At 49.0% G+C, this 6,169-nt stretch overlaps 1 long non-coding RNA gene across 1 annotated transcript in view; it reads left to right on the forward strand.

Annotated features, from left to right (window-relative positions):
* The first annotated feature begins 852 nt into the window (after positions 1–852).
* LOC105980749 overlaps positions 853–6,169 on the forward strand; it is a 12,923-nt gene continuing 7,606 nt past the window's right edge. Inside the window, exons 1-2 of the long non-coding RNA XR_001174761.1 lie at positions 853–1,016; positions 4,382–4,437. This is a non-coding gene — a long non-coding RNA (uncharacterized LOC105980749). The remainder of the gene's footprint in view (positions 1,017–4,381; positions 4,438–6,169) is intronic.

Raw genomic sequence — 6,169 nt, forward strand, 5'->3', positions numbered from 1 at the left:
GTAAGAAGCACTATGTGCTCAGAGTATCACCAGGGACTTAAACTTGTAGGAACCATGAGAAGGAAAGGAAGGCTTCCTGGAACATGCATGTAATCATCATTCCAAGATCATTGAATAAGAAGAGCAGGCTAGCGCGCCACATGCCATGGTGTATTTGAAGGACCTGGAGGAAAGCAGGGGACAGGCCTGCCTGGTGCTGTGGCTCGGCTGCACAGCTGGGCTGGGGAGGCATGGGTTGGAGCTGAAATCCAGCCCAGTTTTCCTTGCCAACTGACAGCCCCTTGAGATGCTGTATCAGCTTAGATGAAAGGGCATCCTTTTATCCAGCCAGGCTGCCTAGAAGGGGCACCTTTGTCAAGTTCCCTCCACAGCACCCTAGGTGCTGACACGATCCTGGTGGTTGGAGGACAGCAAGGCAGAGGGAGAGCGAGGCCTGGTCAGGCTGGAAAGTTGCCAGGGCCAGACGCTCAGGGCTGGTTGCGCGACTAGGATTCAGGCCTTTATCCTAAGAAGAGTGAGAAGCTAATGAAGGTTTCTAAATGTGTATGTGTGTGATGAGCAGATTTGCATTTTGAAAAGATCACTCGGGTTGCGGCGTGGAAAACCGATGACAGGGGCATCAGGGTGGAAGGCAGGGGTGGGGGGAGTAGTATGGTTTTAGGCAGAAGATTGATTTCAAGTTTGGATTTGGACTACTGAGTTTGATGTGTCTTGTAAAGCATCCTAGTGGAAACGTCAAGTAGGCAGTGAGCTCAGACAAACTGTGTGTGTAATACGAGGTCTTTGGTTGTCATAACCCTCAGGTGTCAGCCACGGGGCATGAAACAAGTCATTCACTGGGCCAGTAGGGAAACAGAAGGAAGGCAGCCGCATGGAGAATGAGGGCCGGGGAGTCTACCTGGTGCAGAGGGTGAGGCACAAGTGGCAATGTCTACATCACTGTCCCAGAGAACTAGGAAAAGCTGACCATCCACCGAGCCCTTGGAGACTCCAGCGAACTAAGTCGTCATGGTAAGGTGAGTGGGGACATGCGCGGCTTCTCCTGGTATCGATGGTGAATCATGAGCATTTCAAATATGACCCTAGACAGGGATCAGGAGACGGCTGGGTATTGATAGTGCTAAACTGGACACTGGTTGGCTCACTTCCATAATCCTAGCTACTCAGGAGGCTGAGATCTGATGAGTTGTGATTCAAAGCCAGCAGGGGCAGCAAAGTCAGTGAGATACTTATCTCCAATTAACCAGCCAAAAGCCAGACCTAGAGTTGCGGCCCAAGTGACAAAGCACTAACCTGGAACAAAGAAAAGCTAAGAGACAGTGCCCAGGACCTGAGTTCAAGCCCCAGTACTGGTTTGCATGTACACATACACACACACACACACACACACACACACACACACTCACACACAACCCCACATAAACAACAAAAAAAAATGATAGCATTTAAATAACAACCTTGAACTGGTAGCCCTGCAGCTCTTCATCCCACAAGTCTTTCTCCATTGTGGATCACAGACTACTAAATTTATTTGGAAAAGAGATTAGTGATGGACAGATAGATTAGAAGGTTCTAAAATAAGATGCTTTCAGAAGAGGGTGAGAGGATGAGTCTAGGGTTGGACAGAGTCCAGCTCTGCTCACTAGGATGATGCTAATAGGAATGGTTATTGTCTAGAGAACAGCACTGGCCTGGCCTACTGGATACTCAGCCTTACAGAATCAGGACCAGTTATGGAACTGAATGGAGTATAGATTGGGCCCCCAGTGAATGACTGAGCTTGATGAGGACCAAATCAAGAAATGTATGTGTGTGTGGGGGGCGGGGATGACTTTGAACCCACATGTTGAAAGAAGCAGCTTTCTTAATATAAAAACCTATAAATGAGAATAAACCCAATCTCTTATGTCTTGAGACCAGTTTCTAGACTTTTAGTAGCTTTATCAATGCTGTGTGGAAGAACAAAGGGGTATGTGCGTGCATGTATGCATGTGTGCATAATACATGTGTGTGCACGTGTATGCATGTATGTATGCATGCATGGGTATGTAGGCATGTGTGTATAGGTGCTTATAGTCTCTTTCTTACTAGGCTTGGATAAATGTTGCAGAAGTAAAGAGAAAGTTAAGGTAGCCTAATGTGGAGAAGGGAAGGCCAAGAAATAGAATCTTAAGCATTTGGTCCTTATTGGCAAACAAGGCTTAAACTAAGCTCATTACTATTAATAATGCTAGACACTTATCTAAACATTTTTTAAATGACTAATTCAATCATCACAATAACCTTACGATACCTCTGGGAGGTCAGTTGTTACTAACTGTGCTTTTCAGATAAGGAAACAGATACACAGCAGCAAGGTCAAGTAATGTGGCCCACAGAAACAGGAGTCAAACCCAGCCATCTTCTCCAGCCCCTCGTGCTATATGCCTGAATCCTAGTGAAAAGGAGGAAGTACGCTGGTGCTTTGGACTCTAGAATTCAGAGGACTGAATTCTATTTCCATTTTTGTGTCTGTGTAGGAAAACTTGCAGAGAATCCAACATGGAGGCCGCGGCAGGCAGGGTTATTCTGCTGTCGAAGCAGTGAGCCTCTGAGAGACTGAGGTCTCAGCATGCTGCGGGAGGGTGGCAGGGCCACAGATGAGCCTGGCTAGAAACCTTCCGGGCTTCCCAAGCCTCATCTTCCAGCAGGTCCTGGGTCCATGATAGCTTCCACGATGTACCCTCACTGTCAGCTTTCTCCCTGTCAATCTTCTCAGTTCCCATCAAACACGTGTGATCCCTCAAGAGGTAAAAGATGGTGTGCATTGCATTTAAATAACAACCTTGAACTCGTAGCCCTGTGGCTATTCTTTCCAGAAGTCTTTCTCCATTGTGGATCACAGACTACTCACACGTTTATTATGAGCTGTTGAGAGTTAAATGAATGAATGGTTTGGCGCAATTTCAGCTACCAGGCAGCTTACAAGGTAGAGCGTTTAGTTTACTTACAGTGCCTGACTTCATCTCGCTTCACTCCCACTTCCAACCTGGCTCGTTCTGGGGAAGCAAAGGGATCCCTTCGTGATTCTTTCAAGTCAGGTGTGTTCTTCAGGCCACCTATTGGGGAGAGAGATTGTTGAGATTGCTCAGTTTCTCACTGAGCAATCTCACTCTCCTTGTTCTCCATCTTGGCGTTTCCTGAGCTCAGCCATAGGTAATTACTTTTCTTTGATCCAGAGCAAACAGGCATGCCATTGTGACAAGCACCAAACTTTCGAGACAGATGAAGCTCACACCTTGGCCTCTTTAGTGCTATGCTTATAGGCATGTACCACCATGCCCAACTAAGTGCCTCTTTTTTTTTTTTCAATTGTGATTAGGGGTGAGGGTTGTCAAACCAGGTCCTCTGGTTTGTTAGACAAGTACTCTACTACTGAGCCACATCCCCAGACTCAATGCAGACACATTGAGAAATTCAATGAGTTCACTAGGAAGGCTTTTGCCTAGTTAGTAGGTTTTGGTTGTTGTTGTTTTAAGTTTGCATGTGCTTGGAAGGTTGAAATTCATCGTGCAAAGAAAGAACCTGGCTGGAACCACCCTCATTTTCCTCTTGAAACGCATTTGTCCCTCAGACTTGAGAAGAGATGAAATCTGCCTAGCTACTTGAAAGGCCTCTTCTGGAGCCAAAGACAAGAGTTCAAGGTAGAAAACCAGAACCTTGACGAGGGTCAAGGGCTACCCACTGGTCAATCAGGCTGGAAATATGAAGCTCTGGTGAGACATGAATGGTCCTTCTTCCAGGCTTCCCTTTTACTTTGTGTCTTGTTCTGTTTTAGATGTATAGACACAATTAAAGACTGAGAATGATGTGCTGAGATTAGATACAACGCAGGATGCAGCTAAATGGTCTAGAGCTGTGGATTTAATATCTTTATTCCCAATATAAAAAGGAAAATCCCAAGGGGGTGGGAAGGGATTCATTTGTCCCTTAAATTTACAAGGTACAAAGCACTCTGGGGAATATGAAAAAGAAAAAAAGGAGATCTCCACACTTATAAGAATCCAGAACTATCCTCCTGAATTTCTTCTTTTATTTCCTGCCGTGCCTGATACTTAATGGTCCATGAAAGCTCAAGAAAGAAGCAAAAGGATTTCCTTGTTTCCTCTCTCCTGATTTCTTAGAGAAAGACCTTGTCTTGTTAAAGGAACTCGTCTGAAACTGAGAAAAAGTCAGATGGAAGCAAAGAAAATACGAAAGTACAAAAATTTGTGGGTTTTCATACGTTGAGGTACACAATAAGTGACCGTAGTTACTGGACACAGGAGCCCAAGTTTGTTGCATGCCCTATGGCTGGGATCTGTCCAGAAACCCTTCTAGTTTGTTTCTGGATTTGTTCTAGAATGAAGATCAAACCAGATAAAGATCCAGAAGTCCATGATAGCTGCTAGCAGAAAGGTGAGCTGCTCCCCAACCCCAGGAAACAAGTTACTCCTTAAATTCTCCTAGGAGCCCCCACCACACCCCATGCTCTACAGAGCAAGGGTAAGGGGCCCTTCCTTCCTAGGAAATACCTCTGAATTCTGGCAGTGTCCATGCTTCTATGCCATAAAACCAAAGTCCTTCTGGTTCTGTTTATCTCAGCATCTCCAACATCTCCATTTCTGCCAGCATCAGGTATATTACAGACGGGGAAATTGGCTTTCAGAAATAGCACCTGTCAGAGATCGGTGGGCATTCAGTCTCCCCCTTCCCCTCCCCTCCCCACACCACACACCCACCTCCATCAGCACCAAATGGTCTTAATTAACTTTGGACACTTCCGCGCCTCACACTTTATTTCTGAATGTTATTGAAAGTTGTCAGAACTTGTCTCACTTTTCCCTTTTATTATTAATGTGTAAATACAATGCCTCGGGAGTGTTACTAAAACACAGAATCTAATCCCCAGAGATTAATTTATGAACGCAGCATAGGGTGAAGTTGCATCCTGGCGACTGAAAATTGATGCTGGTAAGAACCACAAGCACTGGCCTCTTCAAACCCATTGAGATCCGGAAGGCCAAGGAGACTGGGGCAAGACGGAGCAAATTGGAAGGGCTGGGCTCCGTTGATTTTTGAGACACCTCTAGAGGACACAGGACCCTGGACTGGACAGAAGAGAACATAGCTACCTTTTTCTCCTGATGAGGCCCAGCCCCCCCTCCCCCCATGTAACGCTGTCCATCCATTAGCCAAGTCCACCAGCATTTATTGAGCACTTAGGCGACATCAGTCTATGCTCAGCTCGGCGGGAATCTAAACAAGCAAAGCCGGGGTGACTGCTTGTGATGGATGACCTTACCTTGGTGGAGGGAGTCAAACCTGGGCATTAGTACATATTGGAGCGCCACGCTGGACTCCTGCTAGTATAAGATTGTGGACGGTGGATTTTAAGGCAACGAGGGCTGGAGAGGTGGAGTGGAGTGTCCAACCCGGGGTGGGGGTGCGGGGTAGCCAGGGGTGCCCGAATCCGCTGATCCCAAACATAAGGCAGCTGAGTTAAAGATGGGGCGCCCAGGGTACCTCCCGGAAAGCCTGCTGTTCAAGGCCGCATCTTTATCAGGCCCAGGGAGGCAGCTCACTGGTTTGGATGGCGTCCAGCTTCAGAAAACCTCCCCCCCCCCCCACGCGCCTTTTATTTTGTCTGAAGCGGGTAGCTGGGCACTCTGGCTGGGGGATTCCCTCGCTTCTCCACCACCTGGAGCCCTGGGAGCTGAGGGGACCCCGGGGGAGGATCTGGGGGGCCGGGTCGCCATGGTGTGGGGTTCAACTCAGCCCGCCAGGGAAGAGGATGGAGAGGAGGAAGCTGGGCCTCTCTGTGTGGGATTGCGCGGGGACCGGGCCGGTGGCGAGGACACCTGTGCAGGCTGGGCTTGGCCACCCCGTGCCGCGGGCTCCTCCGTCTCCCTCGCCCTCTCCAGCGCGGCCCCCGCCCTCCGCGCCAGGCCTCTTCCCCGGGTGGATTTCGGGATGGGTCCGGGGCGCAGGGCCCGAGGTCTCAGGAGGGCGGAGACCGGGGCTGCGCCCAGAGGTGGCGGCGGCTCCTCCGAGCGCTCGGGACGGCAGGGTTCCAGAGCTCGGCCCGGCCCGCCGGAGGGAGGCGGGGATCGGTGCCCGGTTGGCAGGGCCCGGCACCGGATGCAGGGCC

Source organism: Dipodomys ordii, unplaced genomic scaffold (genome assembly GCF_000151885.1).
Source record: "Dipodomys ordii isolate 6190 unplaced genomic scaffold, Dord_2.0 Scaffold10, whole genome shotgun sequence".
NCBI classification, from domain to species: Eukaryota; Metazoa; Chordata; class Mammalia; order Rodentia; family Heteromyidae; genus Dipodomys; species Dipodomys ordii.